We start from the raw sequence: 26702 nt of genomic DNA, 5'->3' as shown, positions 1-26702 counted from the left end.
TATGACTGTTTCAGAGTATGCTGTTCGTTTCACTAACTTGGCTAGGCATGCACCAACCTTGGTTTCTATAGTTCGTGAGAGAGTTCATCGGTTTATTAACGGGCTCATTCCTAGCATTAGGTCTAGCATGGATTGGGAGTTAGAGATAGATATTTCTCATCAGTAGGTGGTGAGTATTGCTAGGAGAGTAGAGGGTATGCATGCTCGGGACAGAGAGGAGAGGGAGGCCAAGAGTTCTCGAGAGTCGGGACATTATTCTGGTGCCCGTGCCCCAGCTGTAGTTTGTCATGGTAGGGGTTATATGAGTCGCGCCATTCATTCAGCTCTTCCAGCAGCCAGTGGTATTCCAGCTCCTCCAAGACCTTAGGAGCCTTATTATGCACCTCCAGTATCTAGTGCGCCTCCTGTACGGGGTGCTTTCAGTGGTCAATATAGCTGACCTGGCCCGAGCAAGCCACATCCGTAACGTACTCCTTGATCTTGTTTTGAGTGTGGCAACACACGCCATATGGTGAGATTGCCCCAAACTTAGGAGGGGTGCACCTCCACAGACATCTCTACCACATCGTGCCCCACAGAGTTTCCAGGCTATGATTACACACAAGTTGCTACCCCACCTGCTCAACTAGCTAGAGGTGGAGATCGGAGAGGTAGTGGTCGCCCTACAGGGGGAGGCCATGCCAAATATTAGGCCCTTCCTGCCCGTACCGAGGCTGTCGCCTCCGATTCTGTCATTACAGGTATTGTCTTGGTTTGTCATAGAGATACATCAGTTTTATTCGATCCAGGCTCCACTTATTCTTATGTGTCCTCTTATTTTGCCCCACATTAGGGATTATCTCGGGATTCTTTGAGTTCCCCTGTTTATGTTTCTATTCATATGGGAGATTCTCTTGTTATGGACCGCGTTCATCGGTCGTGTTTGATTGCTCTTAGTGGTTTTGAGACTAGAGCCGATTTATTATTGCTAAGCATGGTAGATTTTACTGTTATCTTGGGCATGGACTAGTTATCGCCCCATTATGCTATCCTTGATTGTCATGCCAAAATCGTGATGCTAGCTATGCCGGGTGTACCGCGAGTAGAGTGGAGGGGTACTTTAGATCACACTCCCAGTAGAGTTATTTCCTTTCTTAAAGCTTAGCGAATGGTTGAGAAGGGGTGTGATACGTATCTAGCTTATGTGAGAGATGTCAGTATTGATACCCCTATAGTTGATTCAGTCCCAGTAGTACGGGATTTCCATGATGTATTTCCAGCTGATCTTCCGGGTATGCCATCCGATAAAGATATTGATTTCGGCATTGATTTGTTGCCAGGAACTCAACCCATTTTTATTCCTCCGTATTGGATGGCCCCTCTTGAGTTGAACGAGTTGAAGGATCAGTTATAGGAATTTCTTGATAAGGGTTTTATTCGGTCTAGTGTATCACCTTGGGGTGCTCCTATCTTGTTTGTGAAGAAAAAGGATGGTTCTATGCATATGCGCATTGATTCGCCAGTTGAACAAAGTTATAGTGAGAATCAGTATCCTTTGCCTCGTATTGATGATTTTTTTGACCTGTTACAGGGTGCACGAGTGTTTTCTAAGATTGACTTGCTTTCATGTTACCATCAGTTGAAGATTCGGGAGCCAGATATCCCGAAGACTGCTTTCAAGACTCGGTATGGTCATTATGAGTTCCTTGTTATGTCATTTGGGCTAACCAATGCCCCAACAACCTTCATGCATTTGATGCACATTGTGTCCGGCCATATCTTGACTCGTTCGTCATTGTCTTTATTGATGATATTATGGTATACTCCCGGCGTCGGGAAGATCATGAGCAGCACCTCAGGACAGTGCTTCAGACTTTGATAGAAAAGAAATTATAAGCAAAGTTCTCAAAATGTGAGTTTTGATTGGATTCAGTGGCATTATTGGATCACGTGGTATCGAGTGAAGGGATTAAGGTGGATCCGAAGAAAGTGGAAGCAGAATAGAGTTGGCCTAGACCATCCTCAGTTACAGAGATTCGTAGTTTTCTTGGCTTGGAGGGTTATTACCGTCAATTTGGTGAGTGATTTTCATCTATTGCAGCACCTATGACCAGGCTGACCCAGAAGGCTGATCTATTCCAGTGGACGGAAGAGTGTGAGGAGAGCTTCCAGAAGCTCAAGACAGCTTTGACTACAACCCCAATTTTAATATTGCCTCTAGGTTCGGTGTCTTATACAGTCTATTGTAATAACACTATCTTGTATCACCCGGGCAAGGCCAATGTAGTGGCCGATGCTTTGGGTCATCGGGTAGAGAGTTTGGGGAGTTTGGCTTATCTACTAGCAGTGGAGAGGCCCATAGCGATGGATATTCAGACCTTAACTAGCTAGTTTGTGAGATTGGATCTTTCGGAGCCCATTCGGGTTCTAGCTTGTGTGATTTCTCTGTCTTCCTTATTGGATCGTATCAGAGAGCCTCTGTATGATGACCCTAATTTTCTTGTCCTCAAGGACAAGGTTCTACACGGTGATGCTAGAGATGTGACTATTAGTGATGACAAGGTATTGAGGATGAATGGTCGGATATGTGTACCCAATGTTGATGGGCTTCATGAGTTGATCCTATAAGAGGCCCATAGTTTGTGGTATTCCATCCATCTGATAGCCATGAAGATGTATCAGGACTCGAGACAGCACTATCAGTGGAGGCGAATGAAGAAAGATATAGTTGGGTTTGTATCTCGGTACCTCAATTGTCAGCAGGTGAAGTACGAGCACCAGAGACTGGGTGGTTTACTTCAGCAGATAGAGATTCTGGAGTGGAAGTGGGAGGGGATCACCATGGACTTCGTAGTTGGACTCCCATGGACCTTGAGGAAGTTTGATGCCATTTGGGTGATTGTGGATCGGCTAACCAAGTCCGTGCATTTCATTCCTGTGTGTACTACCTATTCTTTGGAGCGGTTGGTAGAGATTTATATCTGGGAGATTATTCGTCTGCATGGTATTCCGGTTTCCATCATTTCAGATAGAGGTACTTAGTTCACATCACGGTTCTGGAGCGCCGTACAGCATGAGTTGGGTACTCAGGTGAAGTTAAGCACAACATTTCACACCAAACGGACGGAAAGTCCGAGTGCACTATTCAGATTCTTTAGGATATGCTCCGTGCGTGTGTGATGGAGTTTGGTGTTTCCTGGAATCAGTTCTTTCCACTGGTAGAGTTTGCATACAACAACAGTTATCAATCTAGATTACGTGTGAGAGGCCATGTAACTGTTAGGAAAAAATTCCACTTCATTTGATTTCTTTTCGTGCGAGATTTTTGACATCACAATTCTAAACCTCTGTCTTCTATTCTCTCACATATGGTGAGGAAACATGCTACCGGAGATGACTTGGCACCCACGCCACCTGCTAGAGTCGTCAGAGGTCGGGGCCAGGGTAGAGGCTGAGGACGCACATGTTATGCTGCCAGAGCACTTGCGTGAGCTGCCACAGAGGAGCCTCCAGTAGCTCCACCCAAGAGTCCAGGCACGTGATTCGCCTACTGCTACTACTATTCTAGCTATTCAGACGACTCTTGCACAATTCGTGAGCATGTACACAACCCTAGCTCAGGCAGGGTTGATTCCCCTTGCTGCAGCCACATCCCAGGCCGGGGGAGGAGCACAAACTCCCGTCACCGGCACACCTGAGCAACATGTCCAGGTTGATCAGATCCCAGAGGTTATACCAGTACCGCCTGCAACCCTAGTTCAACCCGATGACTGGGTAGCTACTTCAGAGGATGAGCAGCGGAGGCTTGATAGGTTCAAGAAGTACAAGCCTCCTATATTCAGTGGTCTAGCATTAGATGATGCTTTGGGATTTCTTGAGGAGTGCTAACGTATCCTCCACACTATGGGTATATCAGGATCGAGTGGGGTTTATTTCACTACCTTCCAGCTTTGAGGAGCAGCCTATCAGTGGTGGCGTACTTTAGAGTTGGACAGTCCAGCTTAGGCAGCATCCCTTACATGGACCCAGTTTTTAGATATGTTTTTGAGGGAGTATGTTCCTCAGAGCCTTAGGGACGCATGGCGTGCAGAGTTTGAGCATTTGCGTTAGGATACTATGACTATTTCGGAGTATGCTGTCCATTTCACTGACTTGGCTAGGCATGTACCAGCCTTGGTTTCTACAGTTCGTGAGAGTGTTTGCCGGTTTATTGAGGGGCTTATTCCCAGCATCAGGTCTAGCATGGCTCGGGAGTTAGAAATGGATATTTCTTATCAGCAGGTGGTGAACATTGCTGGAGAGTAGGGGGTATGCATGCTCGGGACAAAGAGGAGAGGAAGGCCAAGAGGTCTCGAGAGTCGGGTCATTATTCTAGTGCTTGTGCCCTGATTGAGTCCAAGCATACACCACTATAGAGTGGCAAGAGTGGTCGATGCAGCTTTTACCCGAGAAGGTCGGGATCGAATCCTTAGGGAACTAGAATGTTTGGGAGTTGGGTTCCTAGCTACACTAATGACGTGCAAAGTGACCATTTACACTTCTAAACATGAGTTGATGGTTCACTAATCTAGATTATCACTAATGATGCTGAAATTAAGCTAAGTATGATATCTTTTTGTGAGGTTTTCTTAATTTATGAAAAGGCACTAGGGAAGTGACTTTCCCCTAGGTGAATACTTGACGGGTTCTAAAGCCTAAGGCAAAGTTGTTATGTTTAGGATCACGATATAGACAATGCACGAAACTACTCACTCTGTACCTCTCGGTAGCTTAAGTGACTTTGCCTTAATTGTCTTTCTCAAGACCAATTGAGTGTCGAAATTGTGCAAGCAATATAGGCTCAAGTCGGGTATTACTATCTCTAGGTTTAACCCTTTAATTGAGGCTATCAATCTCTTGAATACACCCCAATTCCTTGTTGGCCTGATTTTCCTAGACTCAAGCTCTCTTTCTCAAGAAGAGCTCATGTAAAAAAGGCACAAATTGGTGTTTGCAACCACTAATACAACATGAAAAACACAAATCAAGCCAAATATCAACCACTCATAAACATCTAAGCCCTAAAACAAGAGGCCCAACAAATACCCACACTAGGGTTGAGCCACAACCCTAGCTAATGGGTCTAGCTACTCACAATAATGGAAGAAATTAGATATAGAGATGAAGACTAACCCATAAAATATAATTACAAACTAAGATTTGAAGGTTCAATGTTGAACTAGATATAATATTACTCAAAATAGCTAAAAACGACGTTCACGTGCTCATCTATAGATGAGATGACCTAAAAATTTGAAAAAGAAGTATTTATATAAGGCCGAATTTTTTGGACAAAAATGCCCTTGAAGGAGGTACCGCGGACTGCGGACGCGGTGAGGCTTTTTATATTCAAATCTTGTTCTCTGAATCTGGCCACCGCAGACCGTAATAAATGGACCGCGATAAGTGGTGTCTTGAAACTTCCAAACTTAATGTTCTCTGAATCTCTTCTTTGCGGACCACAACAAATGGAATGTGTCCGCGATGAGGCTACTACGGCCACGAAGAATCAACCGTGGGCCGTGTTGCTTGAAATTCTAGGATTTCATCTTCTCTGATCTTTTCCACCGCGGACTGCGATAAAAGACCTGCAATTGCCGTGGGTCTATTGCAGCCGCGGTAGATTTGCTGCTGTAGTGGTGCTTTGACTTGTTCTTGGTACTTGTGTAGGTTTCACTCTTTTTGAGCTGGTTTTGACTTCCTTGTCACTTTTTGACCAAACATTGCAAACAAGCACAACATGTAAGCTTTTGGGATTACTTGTATACACTTTTAATCCAAAACTCAAGCAAAAAGGAGTATAAAATTTACTACAATCCCTAGTTATCAAATCCCTCAAACTTAAGCTTTTGCTTGTCCTCAAGCAAACAAAGTAAGTTCCACCTCCTTAAGAATAAAAATAAGAAAATTCAGTTGACCTAAAGTGACCTCATCAAGCATCAATTGGGACTAACAATTTCCCTCAATTCAAATGAATCATTAACAACATTCAACCTTTTTAAGCACCATGGTTTTAGTGCGACACAAAAGCATCAAGAGTTGACTTAACTCATCAAGGAAACTCTTTCTACTACTTTGGTCATTGTGGAACCCAAACTTATACTCCTCACTCTTCCTTAAGCAAAACCTCACTTTTAGATTGTAGCACTTAGAAAGAGGATTGTGGAAAACACACTCATCTCTCTCAATGAAAGGTCACAAGTCCGACTCTAAGTACTATTAGCTTGCCCCTTATGTGAGTCACCACTAATGTAAGCTTTACTCAACTCAATATCATATAGTGCTTTTGTGGGGATATAATGAAGGCTTTTGGTTCAGGGTAGGATATATTTTGTCTAAGAAGGTTTCATCTTCCTTTAAGCACTTCATTTGCTTCATTATGACACACATTCTCTTGACTCTTTGAGTCATTTGCTTCTTTCTTAGGGGTTAGAGAGACACACCATCACTCTTTCTTGTTCATTTCAAACCTTTTTCTCCTTTCTAATCATTCCACGCCTTTCATCATTTTTACTTTTATTGAACCCCTTCATTACTTCTACATTGTTCATTCTTTTTGAATTTTTGATTTTCTTTCTTTTTTTTCTTCATTTTGTACCTTTTACCACTTTTTGCATTCTTCGTCTCTCCCCCCAAAACTTATGCTTTTGCCTTGTGCTAAGGAAAGATCGGGTGCCAAGAGAGGGTGTTTTTAGAATGGGTATAGGCTTGTATCATGGTCTTTGAAATAAAAAAGGTTATGGCTCAAAGGAGTTGACTAGGGATATTATCATTGGTAGGCTATGGATATTTTCAAGATATCATTCGGATCAAGAAGAGCCTATAATTACTCCTCAAGTCAAACTACATTTAGAATTTCGCCTAGACAAACATTCAGGGCAAGTTCTAGACTTAATGGCACGGGACTTAGACTTTCAAATCAAATTCTTACCACAGAAGCTATAGGATTGCTAAATAAACTGAGCCGGGGGACAACAACAACCTTAGCTAAGATTTGAGCAATGCAAATGGTCCCGGAAAACCACTTGATGATTATTAGCCAACACAAGAGTTTCAAGGTCACAACTGTCACCATCCTATACATATCAATTTCTTTTTAACCATAAGGTCAAAGGCAAATGTATTAGGCCCAAGTGAAGCTTTGCTTGATGCACTATTACTCACTAGCTACTATTTACACAAAAACGAAAAGAAAACAGACTCAAACCCATAAGAAGGTTGTCATGCCATCCATCATCGGGAAGAGCCACCCGGTTCACACAAACTCCACCTTTGGAAAGAACCGTGGCATTAAGAAAACAAAAGGCTTATTGAACGCAAAACTCAAAATAAGAAGCTCTACGAACTGAAAAAAAGGAGCTACTAAAATAAAGTAAGAAGCTATAAATGAAAATACAGAAGGTAAACTAAATATGTACAATAGGGGATTTAAACGAATATACATAAGAGGGAAAGAATATATAAATAAGAAAGTAACTTTATATACAAACAAAGATTGCAAAATACGAAAAGTGAAATAAACTTGTAAAATTATATACATACCAAAAGTGAAAAAGCATAACAAAAAAAATAGTATCATAATTATAGTCCAAAATCATCAAAATAGGGATACCCCCTCAAATGGAAGCTAGCATTGACCTCAATGCTAACTAGCCAAAAATAAGCTCAAGAAGAAGATAGAGAGTAAAGAAAACTCCCTGTGGGTCCTCCGTCTGCATGGGGTCATGAGTCTGGGTCCCTGAGTCCTGTGACTGCTCGGGAACCTGTGACTGGATCCCTGTAACCTGTTCCTACTCTGGGACCTGAGGTTGGCTAGAGGAACCTCCCTGCGGGTCCTCCAACTCAATCACTGCATCATCTACTTGGGGGATCACTCTCCTCATCTTTGGTGCCCTCTCCAACTCCTGCTGCTGCTCCGGCTCTGTCTGAGCTGCTAGAGGGTGGTCATGCAACAATATCTCCAATGGTAGATGATAAGCAGCCTTCATCTTCTCCACTTACCCTCAACTCCTTCAAAGACTCCTTTGAGGCCCGAGCATGCTTCAACTTCTTTGTCTGCTTGGTCAGCTCCTTTAGTGACCTCCCATGAGCATCTATAGCTTCCATAATCAACTTTTGGTTCTCTAGGAGCTTCTTCTGGTTGTCCAGAAGCTCTTTGAGAGTCTCCTCCACTAAAGCTGGAACCTGTGGATGTGGGGGTACGGACTGGGCTTCCACCGAGCTAGAAAGCACAAACAGCTTAAAAGTAGCTGTCTGCATCCAGTTGTTGATACTTGCAAGTGTTTGTCTCAAACGGTGGGCAATCAATGGGTAGGTTGAGGATGAGGGGATATCTGGAGAAGTGGAAGTGGATGGTCAGGAGGTAATATCTGGTGTGGCTGTGGGAGGCTGAAAAGAAGGGACTACTACTACTGGCTCTTCAAACTGGCCAGTAGAAGTAGTGGCTTTACCTTTAGGATCTTTAGCTTTGGGGTTGTCATCAGCCTTGAGGCTGTACCATGAAAAGGGCATCTTTGGTTTCACCTTCACGTCAAACTTCGTTTTCTCCATGTCTTGGTCATCAAAATAGATTGTAAGGAAATTTGGGAAGGGGTATCATCTGTCACCCTCGTTGACTACCCTAGTGATCACCCTAGACATAACATTCCCAACATTGATCGAGAACCCCACCATAATAGATGCCACCAACATCACCCGGGAGACCGGCATAGAGTTTTCATGGGTAGTAGGGTCCAGCCTTCTGCACACAAAAGTCTCCCACCCCTTTGCCTCAAAATTCAGAGTCTCCCTCAAGATTTCAACTCCTGATGTCAACCATGCTGGGGTGGTACCCGGGAGTGCTAGGTGTTCTGCTAACCACAGACGGGCTGCCTCATCCGATGCCACCTTTTCCAAGTATAGTGATTCATATTCCTTAGGAAAGCCTAGGTAGTCATTAGTTGTCTTCCCATTGAACTTCACTGTCAAATTCCGCACCTTAGTCACTTTAGTGCCCTTTTTTTATGTGGGCGGCATTTGCGTAGAACTCTTTGACTAAGTACTCGTTTGCATCTCAGACATTTCTTGTAAAATATTCCCAGCCCGGTCGCTCTCTAAATTGCCTCTTCACATTAGGGTTGTGAGGCAGAATGTCCCTCTTAATGAATTTTTGCTCAAGAATCAATTTCCTCTAGGGCCACCACTCTCGGAACTTGTGGTATGCAACCTCACTAACAAATCTACTTTTCCAAGCCTCGGGGTTTCTAGTTCTTTCCACACCCCCGGTTTGGGGTTATCCTCTTCTTCTTCATCAATGGGATCCTCACCGCGTGTTGAAGCTATAGGTGAAGTAGAGGCTGCATTATCACTGCTCTCTGCTGAGCCCTCAGACGACTTAGAAGAAAATTGAACTGAAGCATGAGTAGTAGGAGAGGCCAGAGGTGTAGGTGAATCTCTCAAACGATGCCTCTCCAGGAAGTCAAGTACATACTACGGCACAGAATCAGACTCAAATGCCTCCCGGGAGGACAAATACTCACTTCCCTCTGAATAGGAAGCAACTCTATCTCCAGCTTTGATGATTTTCCTTGTTTCCCCAATTGCTTTCTGAACCCGTGAGGTCAATTTTATCATTCCTCGCCCCCTACCCCAGGAGGACTCCCCTCTTCCTTTCTGTTTGTCACCATCTCCTCTTGATTTAACCGTTGTCTGCAAGGAGAATTCAGTTAATGTTTCTTAGTGCAAAGATTGGAAGAAGCAATGCAGAAAAGTAGTTGACAGTGTAAAGTAGAAATGCCGACCGCGGTCCGCGAAAAATGCACTGTGGCCGCGAAGGCTACATCAGCGGACCGCAAAAAATCAACTGCGTACCACGAAGCGGTGGGACTCAGACTACCCACTCTATGATTCACTGCCACTGCAGACCGCGAAAAATGCCACCGCGGACCGTGATTAGGCTTGAAAATCTCTCAAATGATAGCTGACCGCGGAAAAACAACCGCGGACTGCGACGGTCAAATTTTTGGGCTCATCACTTATAGTTTCAAATTTTCGTGCATTTTAGCATTAATCAACATATTATCAACCCACTATGTAGTTAATCATCATTTCTGACTAATTAAAACCTAATCTAATTAACATTATAGAACCCTAAGTTAAAAATTGAAAGAAAAAGGAAGAAGAAGTAATAAGAACTATAAAATTAAAAGTAAATAAAAACAAAATTAAAGACTAAGGATAGATTTGAATTACCAGAAGTGAGAAGCAATACAGGTGAAACTTAGTTCTTGTGTTGTGTAAATTAGTGCGTGAGTGAACAATACTCAATATTGTGTGAGAATACAAATAGCGAAAAGTGTAAAAGGGGGCCTGAGGTCATATTTATAGAAAAAAACCTGGGATCCTCTCTACTTACCCACTGCGGACTGTAAAAAATCTACCACGGACCGCAGTTATGAAACTCAGAAAGGCACTAGCATGGACTTCACCGCGGACCGCAGAGAATGCACCGCGGACCACGAAAAATGCATTGCGGCCGCGGTTTAAACTTCAGAGAACTATCACTTTGGCACATTTAGCACCGCTGACCGCGGTCAGTTACCGCCTCCGCAATGAGCCCATTGCGGCCTCGAAAAATGCATCGCGGCAGCAGTCCAAACTTCAGAGAGTGCAACATTTTTCTAATTTGGTCTTGCACTGCATCAAAACATCCCTACACACATCTCACAACCAGTTAGTCCAAAAACAGATCCTACACTAAGAATGAAATCAAAAAGAAAGAAATAAAAACACATGGGTTGCCTCCCAAGAAGCGCCTGATTTAACGTCACGCATGACGCAGGTTACCATCAAATCACTTCAGATGGATCATTGCCACCACGTGGCTGTCATCAATCTTGCCAAGATAGTGCTTGACTCTGTGCCCATGAACTCTGAAGATCTTTCCATTTTTGTTTTTCAAGTCAAATGCACCAAACGGAGTCACAAGCACAACTTCAAAAGGTCCACACCATTTTGACTTAATCTTTCCCGGAAACAAACGTAACCGAGAATTGAACAAGAGAACCAAATCACCCACTTTGAACTCCTTGCCACGAGCATACTTGTCATGAAGGTACTTCATCTTGTCCTTATACATGGATGAACTGGAGTAGGCATGAAATCAGAAATCATCATGTTCATTAAGTTGCTCCACACGAAGATTTGCTGCCACATCCCATTCAAGATTTAGCTTCCTCAAAGCCCACATGGCCTTGTTTTCCAAGTCAACTGGTAGATGGCAAGCTTTCCTGAACACCAACCGGTATGGAGACATACCAATCAGAGTCTTGTAGGCAGTCTTATAAGCCTATAGAGCATCATCCAATTTTTTTGACCAATCGGTCCTATTTGCATTGTCCGTCTTTGACAATATACTCTTGATTTCCTTATTTGAGACTTCAACTTGGCCACTCGACTCGGGATGATAAGGGGTAGAAAATTTGTGATTGACATCGTACTTTGCAAGCAAAGTGTCAAAACCTATATTGCAAAAATTAGACCCCCATCACTTATGATTGCCCGAGGAGTGCCAAACCTAGTAAAAATACTCTTCTTGAGAAAGAAACAACACTCCGGGCCTAATTATTGGGTAAAGCCACAGCCTCAACCCACTTTGAAACATAGTTAACTGCCACTAGAATGTATGTGTTGCCAAATGAACTAACAAATGGGCCCATGAAATCAATGCCCCACACATCAAAGATATCAACTTTGAGAATAGTGGTGAGAGGCATCTCATCCTTCTTTGAAATTCCACCTGCTCTTTGACATTCGTCGCATCTCTTCACAAGTTCACTTGCATCCTTGTACAATGTTGGCCAGTAAAAACCACAACTAAGAAACTTTGAAGCTGTCCTCACCACACCATGATGACCACCAGCGGAAGAGGAATGACAAGCCTCTAAAATACTCAATTGCTCCTCCTCCGGGACACATCTTCGGATCACAACGTCAGTGCATATCTTGAACAAGTAAGGCTCATCCCAATAGCAGTCAAAACTATCCCATTTAAGCTTCTTCCTTTGGTTAGAAGAGAGCTCACACGGTACAAACCAGTCACAAGGAAGTTGGCAACATCTGCTAACCATGGCATGCTATTCACTGATACTGAGAGGAGTTGCTTATCAGGAAAAGAACCATTCATTTTAAGGCCATCACAAGGCCTCCCATCCTCCTCCAAGCGGGACAAGTGGTCGGCCACTTGGTTTTCACATCCTTTCCTATCCACAATCTCCAAATCAAACTCTTGAAGCAATAAGACCCATCTCATTATCCAAGCATTGGAATCCTTCTTTGTCATCAAGTAACGGAGTGCGGCATGGTCGGTATGAACTATCACCTTGGCACCCATGAGATAAGGCCTAAACTTCTCCATTGCGAACACAATAGCCAACAACTCTTTTTCTGTCACCGTATAATTCACTTGAGCATCATTCATTGTTTTGCTTGCATAATACACCGGGTGAAACATTTTATTCACTCTTTGACCCAAGACCGCTCTAAGCGCAACATCACTTGCATCACACATGAGCTCAAAAGTCAAGCTCCAATTGGGTGCGGTAATAATAGGAGTGGTGGTCAACTTGTACTTGAGGAGTTAAGAAGATATCATGCATTCCTCATTGAACACGAAGTTCGCATCCTTTTCCAAAAGTTTGCACGAAGGATTCACTACCTTCAAAAAGTCCTTGATAAAGCTCCGGTAGAACCCCGCATGCCCAAGAAAACTTCTAACCCCATTGACTGAAGTAGGGGGAGGAAGCTTTGAAATCATTTCAATTTTGGCTTTGTCCACCTCTATTCCGTTCTTTGAAATCTTATGGCCAAGGACAATGCCCTCCTCGATCACGAAGTGCCATTTTTTCCAGTTGAGCACAAGATTGGTTTCTTCACACTAGGCCAACACCTTGTCAATATTTTTCAAATATTCATCAAACGAGTCACCCAAAACACTGAAGTCATCCATGAACACCTCCAAAATGTCCTCCACCATGTCGGTAAATATGGCCATCATACACCACTGAAATGTAGTCGGTGCATTACACAACCCAAATGGCATCCTAGAAAAGGCAAAGGTACCATACAGACACGTGAAGGTGGTTTTCTACTGATCTTCTGGAGAAATCAAAATCTTGTTGTACCCAGAATACCCATCAAAGAAACAGTAGAAGGCATACCCAACAAGTCTATCTAGCATCTGGTCAAGAAAAGGCAATGGAAATTGATCCTTGCGGGTCACTTTATTCATCTTGCGGTAGTCCATGCACACCCTCCATCCAGTGGTAGTACAGGTAGGAATCAACTCATTTTGTGCATTGGTAACCACGGTCATATCACCCTTCCTCGACAGACATTTCACCGACGATGTCCAAGAACTATCCGAGATGAGGTACACAACCTCGACATCCAACCACTTGATCACCACCTTTTTCACAACTTCTTGCATAGCCTCATTCAACCTCCTCTAATGTTCAACAGAGGGCTTGGCATCTTCCTCAAGAATAATCTTGTGCATGCAAAAGGTAGGGCTTATCCCCCTAATATCAGCTAAAGTCCATCCAATTGCCTTCTTCCATTTTTGGAGCACCGCTAATGTGGGATCCACCTGCATGTTAGTAATACAAGAGGAAAGAATAACTGGCAAAGTTGAACTAGGGCCTAAGAATTCATACCTGAGGTGTGGAGGCAACGACTTCAACTCCAACAACTGAGGTTCCTCGATTGAGGGCTTTGTTGGTGGAGTCTTCCTATTCTAAAGATCCAAAGAGAGCTTCCGAGGCTCATAAGAGTAAGAGCCCATTTCATGTAATGCATTGACACACTCCACCCGGCCTTCATCCTTATTTACAATAAGATTCAATAATACCGCCTATAGAGAGTACTCAACACTGATCATTGCACTACTATCCTTAACTATCACTGCCTGACAAGATCCATGAAAGATCACACTTCAGTACTATTGGGCAGCTTCATTGACTTGCATACATTAAAGACTACTTTTTCATCACCCACCCGGAAGGTGAGTTCCACTACTTCCACATCAACTAAAGCCTTTCCAGTTGCAAGGAAAGGTCTTCCCAAGATTATAGGCACCTCGTAATCGACCTCGCAGTCAAGAATCACAAAATCAGCCGGCAAGATAAATTTGTCCACCCCAACAAGAACATCATCAATTATACCCAATGGCCTCTTCATTGTTCTATCTGCCATTGCAATCTCATGGAAGTTGGCCTCGGTTGCCCAATACCCAAAGTTTTGAACACAGAGTAAGGCATCAAGTTAATACTTGCCCCCAAATCACATAGAGCTTTTGCAAAGTCTGCACTCCCAATGGTGCAAGGAATGGTAAAAGCACCAGGATCTTCTAGCTCTTGAGCCCTCGAGTGCATTATTGCACTAACTTGGTGGGTCATATTTATAGTCCCACAATCCATAAATATTTTCTTTGTCACCAAGTCTTTCATGAACTTGGCGTAACCCAGCATTTGTTCTAGAGCCTCCACCGAAGGCACATTAATTGATAAGCTTTTCATTATGTCAATAAATTTGTTAAACTGGTTCTCATTTTTCTGCTTCGCGAGACTTTGAGGATAAGGTGGAGGTGGCCTTGGCAAAGGAGCCTTGGCTTTAGGCACAACCATTTATGGCATGTCTATTACGTGTTCCCTAGACGGGTTCACGTCATTCTGAGTATCCTCCTCGTTATCTTGGATATCAATCCTCACTTCCTCATTCAAGTTCTCATCAGTCACATTCTCAACCAACAAGGGATATCATCCTCTTGCAACTCAACTTCATCACTCAAAATTTCTTTTTGTTCTGAGGCATTCACATCACCGCCTTGTCCACTTCTTGTAGTTACCGCCATTGCATGACCGATATTATTCCCACCCTTCGGGTTGACTACCGTATCACTAGGTAGATCCCCTTTAGGGTGAGTATTCAAGGATTGTGAGATTTGGCCTAATTTAACCTTCAAGTTTCTGATTGAAGTATTATGGGATGCCAATTGGGCATCAGAGTCAGCATTCATTTTCATCATATGTTCAAACATCATTTTGATTCTCCCCATTTCATTGTTGGATGAACTAGGACATTGGGATGGAAATGGGGGTGGATTGTTGGGTTGTTGACACATCGGGGGCCTTTGAAAGCCTTGCCCCTGATTTCCTTGATTGTTATTGTTCCAACCACCCTGATTGTTGTTTCCACCCCAGTTGTTGTAGTTGCCACTCCAATTACACTACTTGTTCTAGTTGCTCCAATTTGAATTTTTGTTGTTGTTCCCCCAATTACTATTCCCTTATTATTTTTGATTTCCCCAATTGGGGATCTCCATTGTTGTTGTTCGTTGGAAGAATTGCCCCTTTGGCCCTGATAGTTGTTCACGTATTGAACTTCTTCATTCTGCTCATCATACCCATCATCTTGGAACCCACCACTATTTTGTTCATATTGATCCAAACTCCCTTGGTTCTATTGACCTCTTTGTCTTCTCTTGTTCACTAACATGCTGACACCCTCCATCGCATTTACTTGTCTTGGAGTTTGAACCTGCTGTAATTGTGCCTTTGCTAGCTGGTTCATTGTTGTTGTTAGTTCTGCTATTGCCTACCCATGATCATGTAGCTCTTTGTGCAAGTGAATGACTATGGGGTAACCCTATGGCACATTGGCTCTACTTTTCCAAGTGGAGGACGTGTCATCCATCTCATCCAATATTGCATTAGCCTCATCATATGTTGTGTTCATGAAATTGCCCCCGGCGAGTTGGTTCACTATGCACTGATTTGTTGTGTTAATGCATCGGTAGAATGTCTGTTGTATCATTGCCTCAGTCATATCATTATTTTGGCATTCCTTTACCATATTCTGGTATCTCTCCCATATCTCATGCAGTGGTTCATTGGGCTCCTGTTTGAAAGCTAAGATTTCATCCCTCAAGGTTGCCATGTGGCCCGACGAGAAAAACTTTGCAATGAATTTATCCGCCAACTCATCCTAAGTAGTTATGGAAGGGTTGGGAAGCCTTTCAAGCTAGTCCAAAGCTTTCCCTCTAAGTAAAAAAGGGAACAATCTCAACCGAAGTGAATCCTCTGACACATTTGTTTGTTTGCTTCCCCAACAGGTATCCACAAAGCCTTTAAGATGTTTGTAAGCATTCTGATTGGGAGCACCTATGAAATACCCTTGCTGCTCCAACAAAGTCAACATCACATTTGTAATTTAGAAATTTCCCGACCGGATCCGGGGTGGGACAATTGCACTAACATATCTTTGTTTTGGAAGCACCCAAGGAGACACTCTTGGAGGTGGCGGGGGAGGGTCTGGAACATTATCATTAGCTTGACGGCCTCTCCTCTATCCTTGATGTACTAGAGGTACCTCATCCTCTCCATTTTAATCAACCTCCTCCCCCGGGGTCACGTTTCCAAGAGGGTCATTGTTATTGTTTGCCGCCATTTTATACCTGAATTGATAATTCACCCTAGTAAGCAAAAAGGAAAAAAATAAAAACTAAAAACAAAACTAGATAGATAGATAGCCAAAAACCATTTAGCTCCCTGGCAATGGTGCCAAAAAATGATCGGTTCCAACCCTACACCACTACAGAGTGGCAAGAGCATCTGTGGCAAGAGCGGTCGATGCAGCTTTTACCCGAGAAGGCCGGGATCGAATCCTCATGGAGCTTGAATGTTTGAGAGATGGGTTCCTATCTATACTAGTAACGTGCAAAGTAATTGTTTACACTTCTAAACATGCGCTGATGGTTCACTAATCTAGATTATCACTAATGATGCTGAAATTAAGCTAAGTATGATATCTTTTTGTGAGGTTTTCTTGATTTATGGAAAGGCACTAGGGAAGTGAACTTTCCCCTATGTGAATACTTGATGGGTTCTAAAGTCGAAGGCAAAGTTGTTATGTTTAGGATCATGATATAGCCAATGCACGAAACTACTCACTCTGTACGTCTCGGTAACTTGAGTGACTTTGCCCTAATTGGCTTTCTCAAGACCAATTGGGTGTTGAAATTGTGCAAGAAATATAGGCTCAAGTCGGGTATTACTATCTCTAGGTTTAACCCTTTAATTGGGGCTATCAATCTCTTGAATACGCCCCAATTCCTTGTTGGCCTGATTTTCCTAGACTCAAGCTCTCTTTCTCAAGAAGAGCCCTAGTCAAAAAGGCACAAATTAGTATTTACAGCTACTAATTCAACATGAAAAACACAAATCAGGCCAAATATCAACCACCCATAAACATCTAAGCCCTAAAACAAGAGACCCATCAAACACCCACACTATGGTTGAGCCACAACCCTAGCTAATGGGTCTAGATACTCATAATAATGGAAGAAATTAGATATAGAGATGAAGAATAACCCATCAAATATAATTACAAACTAAGATTTGAAGATTAAATGTTAAACTAGCTACAATATTACTCAAAATAGCCAAAAATGGCGTTCACGTGCTCAGCTACAGATGAGATGACCTAAAATCTTTGAAAAAGAAGTATTTATACAAGGCTGAATTTTTTTGGACAACAATGCCCTTGAAGGAGGTACCACAGACCTAAGAGCCTTATTATGCACCTCCAGTATCTAGTGCGCCTCCTGCACGGGGTGCTTTCAGTGGTCAGTTTAGCAGACTTGGCCCGAGCCAGCCACAACTACCATTTCCTCCTAGAGCTTGTTTTGAGTGTGGCGACACACTCCATATGGTGAGGGATTGCCCCACACTTTGGAGGGGTGCACCTCCACATGCTTCTCAACCACAACATGCCATGCAGAGTTCCCAGGCTATGATTACTGCACCAGTTGCTACCCCACCTGCTTGCTCACCCAGCTAGAGGTGGAGGTCGGGGAGGTAAAGGTCGCCCTAGATAGGGAGGCCAGGCTAAATATTATGCCCTTCCTGCCCGTACAAGGTTGTCGCCTCCGATTCTATCATCATAAGTATTGTCCTGCTTTGTCATAGAGATGCATCAGTTTTATTTGATCCAGACTCCACTTATTCTTATGTGTCCTCTTATTTTTCCCCGCATTTTGGAGTATCTCGGGATTCTTTGAGTTCCCCTGTTTATGTTTCTACTCAAGTGGGAGATTCTCTTATTGTAGATCACGTTTATTGGTTAGGTTTGATTGCTCTTAGTGGTTTTGAGGCCAGAGCCGATATATTATTTCTCAGCATGGTGGATTTTGATATTATCTTAGGCATGGACTGGTTATCGCCCTATTATGCTATCCTTGATTGTCACGCCAAAATCGTGATGCTGGTTATGCCAGGTGTACCACGAGTAGAGTGGAGGGGTACTTTAGATCACACACCCAGTAGAGTTATTTCCTTTCTTAAAGCTCTACGAATGGTTGAGAAGGGGTGTGATGCGTATCGAGCTTATGTGAGAGATGTCAGTATTGATACCCCTATAGTTGATTCAATCCTAATAGTACGGGATTTTTCTGTTGTGTTTCCAACTAACCTTCTGGATATGCCACCCGATAGAGATATTGATTTCGGTATTGATTTGTTTCCGGGCACTCAGCGCATTTCTATTCCTCCGTATCGTATGGCCCCTCCTGAGTTGAAGGATCAATTACAAGAATTTCTTGATAAGGGTTTTATTCGGCCCAGTGTATCACTTTGGGGTGCTCGTGTCTTGTTTGTGAAGAAACAGGATGGTTCTATGCGTATGTGCATTGGTTATCGCCAGTTGAATAAAGTTACAGTGAAGAACCGGTATCCTTTGCCTCGTATTGATGATATGTTTGACCAGTTACAGGGTGCACGAGTGTTTTCTAAGATTGACTTGCGTTCAGGTTACCATCACTTGAAGATTAGGGAGCTAGATATCCTAAAGACTGCTTTCAGGACTCGGTATGATCATTACGAGTTCCTTGTTATGTCATTTGGGCTAACCAACGCCCAACAACCTTCATGCATAAGATGCACAGTGTGTTCCGGCCAAATCTTGACTCGTTCATCATTGTATTTATTCATGATATTCTGGTATACTCCCGGAGTCGGAAGATCAAGAGAAGCACCTCAAGATAGTGCTTCAGACTTTGAGAAAAGAGAAATTATATGCAAACTTCTCGAAATGTGATTTTTTGTTGGATTCAGTGGCATTCTTGGGTCATGTGGTATTGAGTGAAGAGATCAAGGTGGATCCGAAGAAAGTGGAAGTAGAACAGAGTTGGCCCTGACCATCCTTAGCTACAGAGATCCATAGTTTTCTTGGCTTGGCTGGTTATTAGCGTCGATTTGGTGAGGGATTTTCATCTATTGCAGAACCTATAACCAGGCTGACCTAGTAGGGGGCTCCATTCCAGTGGATGAAAGAGTGTGAGGAGAGCTTCCAGAAGCTCAAGACAGCTTTGACTACAACCTCATTTTTTATATTGCCTCCAGGTTCGGGGTCTTATATAGTCTATTGTGATGCCTCGAGGATTGGCCTTGGAGCGGTATTGATGCAGGACGGTAGGATGATTGCCTACGCATCTAGACCGTTGAAGGTACATGAGAAGAACTATCTTGGCCATGATCTCGAGTTAGCTACTATTGTTCACACCTTAAAGATCTAGCATCACTATATGTACGGTGTTCCTTGTGAGATTTATACTGATCACCGGAGTTTGCAACATCTATTCAAGCAGAAGGATCTTAATTTGTGTTAGAGGAGGTGGTTAGAGCTGCTGAAGGACTACGATATAACTATCTTTTATCACTCGGGCAACGCCAATGTAGTAGCCGATGCTTTAAGTCGCTGGGTAGAGAGTTTAGGGAGTTTGGTTTATCTACCAGCAGCGGAGAGGCCTATGGCGATGGATATTCAGTCCTTATCCAACCAGTTTGTGAGATTGGATTTTTTCGGAACCCATTCGGGTTCTAACTTGTGTGATTCCTTGATCTTCCTTATTTGATCATATCAAAGAGCATCAGTATGATGAACCTCATTTTCTCGTCCTCAACGACAAGGTTCTGTATGGTGATGCCAGAGATGTGACTATTGGTGATGACAGGGCATTGAGGATGTCGGGTCGGATATATCTACCCAATGTTTATGGGCTTCAGGAGTTGATTCTAGATGAGGCCCATAGTTCGCGATATTCCATCCATTCGGGTGCCGCGAAGATGTACTAGGACTTGAGACAACACTATATGTGGAGGCGGATGAAGAAAAATATAGTTGTGTTTGTAGCTCGGTGACTCAATTGTCAACAGGTGAAGTATAAGCACCAAAGACTGGGTAGTTTGCTTCAGCAGATAGAGATTCTGGAGTGGAAGTGGGAGCGGATCACCATGGACTTTGTAGTTGGACTCCCATGTACCTTGAGGAAGTTCGATGCCATTTGGGTGATTGTGGATCGACTGACCAAGTCCGCGCATTTCATTCCTGTGTGTACTACCTATTCTTCAAAGCGGTTGGCGGAGAATTATATCCGTGAGATTGTTTGTCTGCATGGTATTCCGGTTTCCATCATTTCAGATAGAGGTACTCAGTTCACATTACGATTCTGGAGGGCCATACAACATGAGTTGGGTACTCGGGTGGAGTTGAGCACAACATTTCACCCCCAGACAAACGGACAGTCCTAGTAACCTATTCAGATTCTTAAGGATATGCTCCGTACGTGTGTGATGGAGTTTGGAGGTTCTTGGGATCAGTTCTTGCCATTGGCGGAGTTTGCCTACAATAACTGTTATCAGTCCAACATTTAGATGGCACCGTATGAGGCTTTGTATGGTAGGCGGTGTAGGTTCCCGATGGGTTGGTTTGAGCCAGGTGAGGCTAGATTATTGGGCAAAGACTTGGTTCAGGATGCCTTAGAGAAGGTTAAGGTAATTCAAGATAGACTTTGCACAGCCTAGTCTAGGCAGAAGAGTTATGCGGACCAGAAGGTTCGTGATGTTTCCTATATGGTTGGAGAGTGGGTCTTGCTTCGGGTATCGCCTATGAAAGTCATTATGAGACTTGTGAAGAAGGGGAAATTGAGTCCGAGGTTTATTGGTCCTTTTGAGGTATTGAGATGTGTTGGGGCGGTTGCTTATGAGCTTAGCTTACCTCCCAGCTTGGCAGGAGTTCATCCGGTATTTCATGTTTCGATGCTCCAGAAGTATCACGGTGATCCGTCACACATGTTAGATTTCCGTTCAGTCTAGTAGTACAAGGATCTATCTTATGTTGAGGATCCAGTGGCGATATTGGACAGGCAGGTTCGAAAGTTAAGATCAAAGAACATTGTATCAGTGAAGGTTCAGTGGCAGGATCAGCCGGTCAAGGAGGCGACATGGAAGACCAAGCAGGATATGCGCAACCGTTACCCTCATCTTTTTACTACTTCAAGTATGTCTCTATGCTCGTTCGAGGACGAACGAATATTTTAAGAGGGGGAGGATGTAACGAGACTACCGGCCATTTTAAGAATTAACGCCCAAGATCCTCTAATAACTGCTTTCCCCATGTTTGTTTCTGCTATTGTGAGTTGCCAGGAAGATTCGTTTTGAGTTTCGGAGTGTTTTGGGACACTTAGTCCCTAAATGTGTGCTTAAGCTTTAGGATTTGGACTATAGTTGGAGCATAGTGAAGACAGCCTCGGAATTGAATTTTGTCAATTCCGTTAGCTTTGTTGGGTGATTTCGGGCTTAGGGGCGTGTTCGGATTATGTTTTGGAGGTCCGTAGCTTATTTAGGCTTGAGATGCCGAAAGTTGAATTTTTGAAGTTTTCGGATTGATGTGAGATTTTGATATCGGGGTCGGAATCCGAATCCGAAAGTTGGAATAGCTCTGTAGTGTTGAATGAGACTTGTGTGCAAAATTCGGGGTCAATCGGACTTGGTTTGGTTGTTTTCAGCATCGGTTGTAGGATTCCTGAAATTTCAAGTTTTTTAGGCTTGGATTGGAAGGAGATTTGTGATTTTGGCATTGTTTTATGTGATTTGAGGGTTGGACTAAGTTCGTATGATGTTTTTGGATTGGTTGACATGTTTGGTTGGGGGGGCTCGGGGGGCTCGGGTGTGTTTCAGATGCTTAACAGAGGTTGAATTGGACTTAGGCTATTTTCTGGAGTGCTACTTCTGGTATTTTCGAACATGCGGAAAGGAACCTGCAGGTGCGGCCCGCAGATTCGAGGAAGAAGTCGCAGGTGCGATTTGGGCACTGTTGGCTAGTGACTGCAGATGCGGTTATAGGGCTGCAGAAACGGATCACATCTGCGGAGAAAGGAGAGCAGGTGCGGTATCCGCTCTTTTAATGAAATCTCGTAGGTGCGAGTCCCCAGCCGTAGAAGCGGGACCACAGGTGCGGTCCCATGATTGCAAAAGCAGAAATTGCGTGGCAGAAATGTGAAAAATCGAGGGTTTGAGTTCATATCTTGGAAAAATAAATTTTGGAGCTTGGGGTAAGGCGATTTTGGGAGGATGTTGGAGGAAAAATCTGTGGGTAACGATTCCTTATACCTTTCTAGTTGTATTCCATTAATCTATTGTTGGTTTTATCATTTAATTTCGGGATTTGGATGAAAAATTGGGGAAAATTTGAGCAAAGTTCTTAGGCCTAATTTGGGGTTTTGATAAAGATTTTGGTATCCGATTGGAGTGATTTCGGTATGGTTAGACTCGTGAGAGAATGGGTGATCATAATTCGTAATTTTTACCCGATTCTAAGACGTGGGCCTGGGGAGGATTTTTGGGCATTTTTCTATTTTCTTACCTTAGCTTCGATTCCTTTAGCTAAATTCATTGTTTGTAGTTATATTTACATTATGAAATTTATTTGATTAGTTTTGGGCCACTCAGAGTTGGATACTCGTGGCAACAACATGGTTTCGGGTTGATTTTGAGCTGGTTCGAGGTAAGTGGCTTGCCTAACCTTGTGTGGGGAAACTCCCCTTAGGATTTGGTACTGTTGTTATATGAGTGCCATGTATGTGAGGTGACGAGTGTGAGCACGTGTTAATTGTTGAAAAACCCTGTTTTCATTAAGTAAATATCTATGTTTTCTTATATTTGAGCAATACTTGTACTTGAAGCCTTTTGTTTAGTTTAGGAAAAGCATGCTTATGTGATCTAATTGTATTACCTGCTTTAACTGCTTTCTTGTATTTTGTGAAACATGTTTAGAGTAGAATTACTATTTATTCTCAAATAGAACTGTAGATTCGTTCTTACTACTGCTGTGTTTACTTTGGCACTAAGGGACGATATCCTGAGAGATCCCCCTACATGTTTACTTTGGGACTACGGATCGGTATTGCAGGAGATCCCCCTGCACGTTTACATTTGGGACTACGGATGGCACCCGGGAGATTCCCCTGTACTGGATATTTAATTTGGGACTACAGATAGGTATTCCGGGAGTTTCCCATGCATATTTATGATTCTGACTACGATACGATATCCTGGGAGATCCTTTGTACATGTACGTTTGGGACTACAGGACGATATCCTGGGAGATCCCCTGTTGCTATCTCTGTGTATCGAGTATATTCTGTCTATGATTTTACTCTTTATCGACTGTTAGCGTTTTTAATTATACCGTCGCACTTCATACTGTTTTACCTTATCTTATATACATATATATAACCAGTAGGGCCCTAACCTTCCTCGTCACTACCCGACCGAGGATAGGCTTCGCACATACTAGGTACCGTTGTGGTGTACTCACGCCCTTTCCTGCACATGTTTTTTCGTGTGTAGATCCAGGTTCTTCGGCTCAACCATACTATCAGTGAGGCGAGACAATTTTTAGAGACTTCGAGGTATATATGTCGCGTCCACTGTTACATCTCGCGATTTTCGTACGTTAAAATTTCGTTTTCAGTTAGCCGACGTAGACTCGGGGATGAGATCATCTTGACGTTAACGTACTTACCCTATTTATAACAAGCGATAAATAAGTGTTATGGAGGATAAAGGGGTACACAAATTAAAGAAAACGAGTTTCGTTGAAAGTGGCCAATTTGGAATAAAATGCGGGTCGAACGATAATACCCGATAATTATGAACTAGTACCATGCAAGGTACCATATGACCACGGTAGTATAATGTATAAAGTATATATAAAGTATATTAAAAATAAGTTGAATTTTAAGTAATTTGGGGCAATTTTTAAATTATGCGGGTAATTGGTTAATTACCGGGTAACGGGATATTACCTGTTTAACTAATAAGTGAATACAAACTTAATAATTATCCCCCAAACACGTGGCAAGAAGCCACCAAGTCAAGAAGTGACTAAGTAGTCATTTATTTCCACCTAGGCATAAATGAGATTGGATAACTAACTAAGTTATCTGCCAAAGTCTAATATGAACCAAAATGACTCCAGAAAATGTTATTCTTTCCAAAACTTTAAAGAAACATAAACGTTTTCTTCTCAAATTCTCAAGGAACCAAAAAAATGTTTTCCTCTCAAAATTTAAACCAAAAACGTTTTCTTCATTCCAAAACCAGAAATGATTTTTGTCCGTGAATTTCTAAGGAGCAGGGGAAAATTTCGTTCAATCAACGAAGTTTTTCCAATGAAATATTATACGGAGTGTTACCTACTCCAGGTATGTTATGACCCTCCCTTCTTTCTTTTGGCATGGTCCAAATTATACTGAAAAAACGAGCAAACACACAGTTTTCATAAATTACTCTTTTCATAGAAATAGTAGGGTTGTCTATATTCTTGATTTCCCATGGAAAATGTTATTATCTTCTGTTCGTGGATCTCAGAATAATACACATTTGAAAATATTTATCCGGAAGGAATATTGACGTTATTATGTATTTTTCATGCATTTCACTCATTTATACATGTGCCACACACATGACCAGATGGCATTATATACGCGTATATATGTAAATATATGTATATGGGATATGGGAAAAGGTTACGGCGTTATATATTCACCACCACCTGATCAGCTAGTATATGTTGATGATATTGCCCACAATGGCCGAGATGATATGATGGGATGCCCTCAGTGGCTTGATGATATTATGTACACCCATACCTATGCATGGCATGACATTTATATGCACGTGCATGGCATGACATTTATATGCACGTGCATGGCATTATAAATGTTTCAGAATTTACAAAGTTATTCAGATTTAAAGATGTGTTTCCTTATTCCATGTTTCACCTATGTCTTTTACGTACTAATTTTCATGCCTTACATACTCAGTACATTTTTTGTACTGACGCCATATTTCACGGGGCCTGCGGTTCATGCCAGTAGGTGCAGGTAGGCAAGCTGATGGTCCCCCTTCTTAGGATCCGTGATCAGCGAGAGTTGGCGTGCTCCACTTAATTCGGAGCTGCTTTGATTTTGGTAGGATACATTTGTATATATATATATATATATATATATATATGGGTATGACGTGGCTCGGTCCCATCTTTGTACAGTTATGTTTCTATTAGAGGTCTGTAGATAGTACGTCTAGTTGGATTGTATGTGGCCTTGTAAGCTTTCAGTTTTGGATGTATAGTTGTCTATAACAGCCTTGCCGGCTCGCCCACTGTATTCTGCATGTATACATGCATATGCCTTGAAGGCAGGTTTCCTTCTTGTATTTTATTTTCGTAATTCAGAAGATGTTATTTGGGTTCATATCTTAGACGCATGCTTAGGGGTGTTTGACAGGTAGGACTCAGGCACCCGTCGCGGCCCATCGGTTTGGGTCGTGACAACCGCAGACTGAGGAGTCCCTCTCTATTCTCTCTTTTAGCTATAGGCCTTCTGTAATTATTTTATTTAGACTTCTGGAGTTAGAACATTATGTATTTCATCTAGTTTGTGATTCATGAGATTCCGGGTATTGGGAATTTGTTTCAATATTGTGAGCACCTATTGTATATGCCGAGCGGCATTTCTAAACTCTTTATTTATGCTTTTACTCGTAACTTGCCAATTTTGTATTTTATTTCCTTTTTCTGCAATTTGTTAGGCTTACCTAGTCATAGAGACTAGGTATTGTCACGACGGTTAATGGGGGGAGAACTAGGGTTGTGACATCCGAAGAAGCTAATAAAGAATTAATATCTGAGGCTAACTAACATAAACTCGTTCATGTTTGTAAAATCGTGAAATACATTGGATCTTTACTCGAGTGTAATTCTTATTGCATCCATGCTTGTAGCCATTGATCATTTTACTCACTTTCTAGGTTAGTTTATATTTATGCATTTATTATAAACATTTTCTCATAACACCTTTATTAATGTTTGGCTTAGCATAATAATTGATAATCTCTTACATTATCTAATCGCCTACATATTGTTGTCTATGGGATTCGACCCCGACTCATAGTTGGGTATATTATATTGTATGCGACCGTGTCCTCTTAGTATTTTAGTAGTGGATTTGGAGGTCATCAAAATTGGCGCAGTTGCCAGGGAACAATTTGCCGCATTTAGGTTGTTTAAGATGTAAGCATACGTGCTTTGGTCCAAACATATTTGTGTAATTATTTTGTTATTTTCGTTTATATTCTATTTGTTTTTCTTGTTTATTTTATTAGTTTTTGAAAATGGCATCATATAACAAATATTGGTCGAATGGTAGTTGTTAATACTTTGATGACCCTTGTCCTTATTGTGCAGGACCACACTCGTAGAATTTTTTTAAAATTCTCTCGGAGGCGGATTGTGCGCATAATCTCAAACCC

This window comes from Nicotiana tabacum, chromosome 1, assembly GCF_000715075.1.
Source record: "Nicotiana tabacum cultivar K326 chromosome 1, ASM71507v2, whole genome shotgun sequence".
NCBI classification, from domain to species: domain Eukaryota; kingdom Viridiplantae; phylum Streptophyta; class Magnoliopsida; order Solanales; family Solanaceae; genus Nicotiana; species Nicotiana tabacum.
This window is presented reverse-complemented; position numbering follows the sequence as displayed.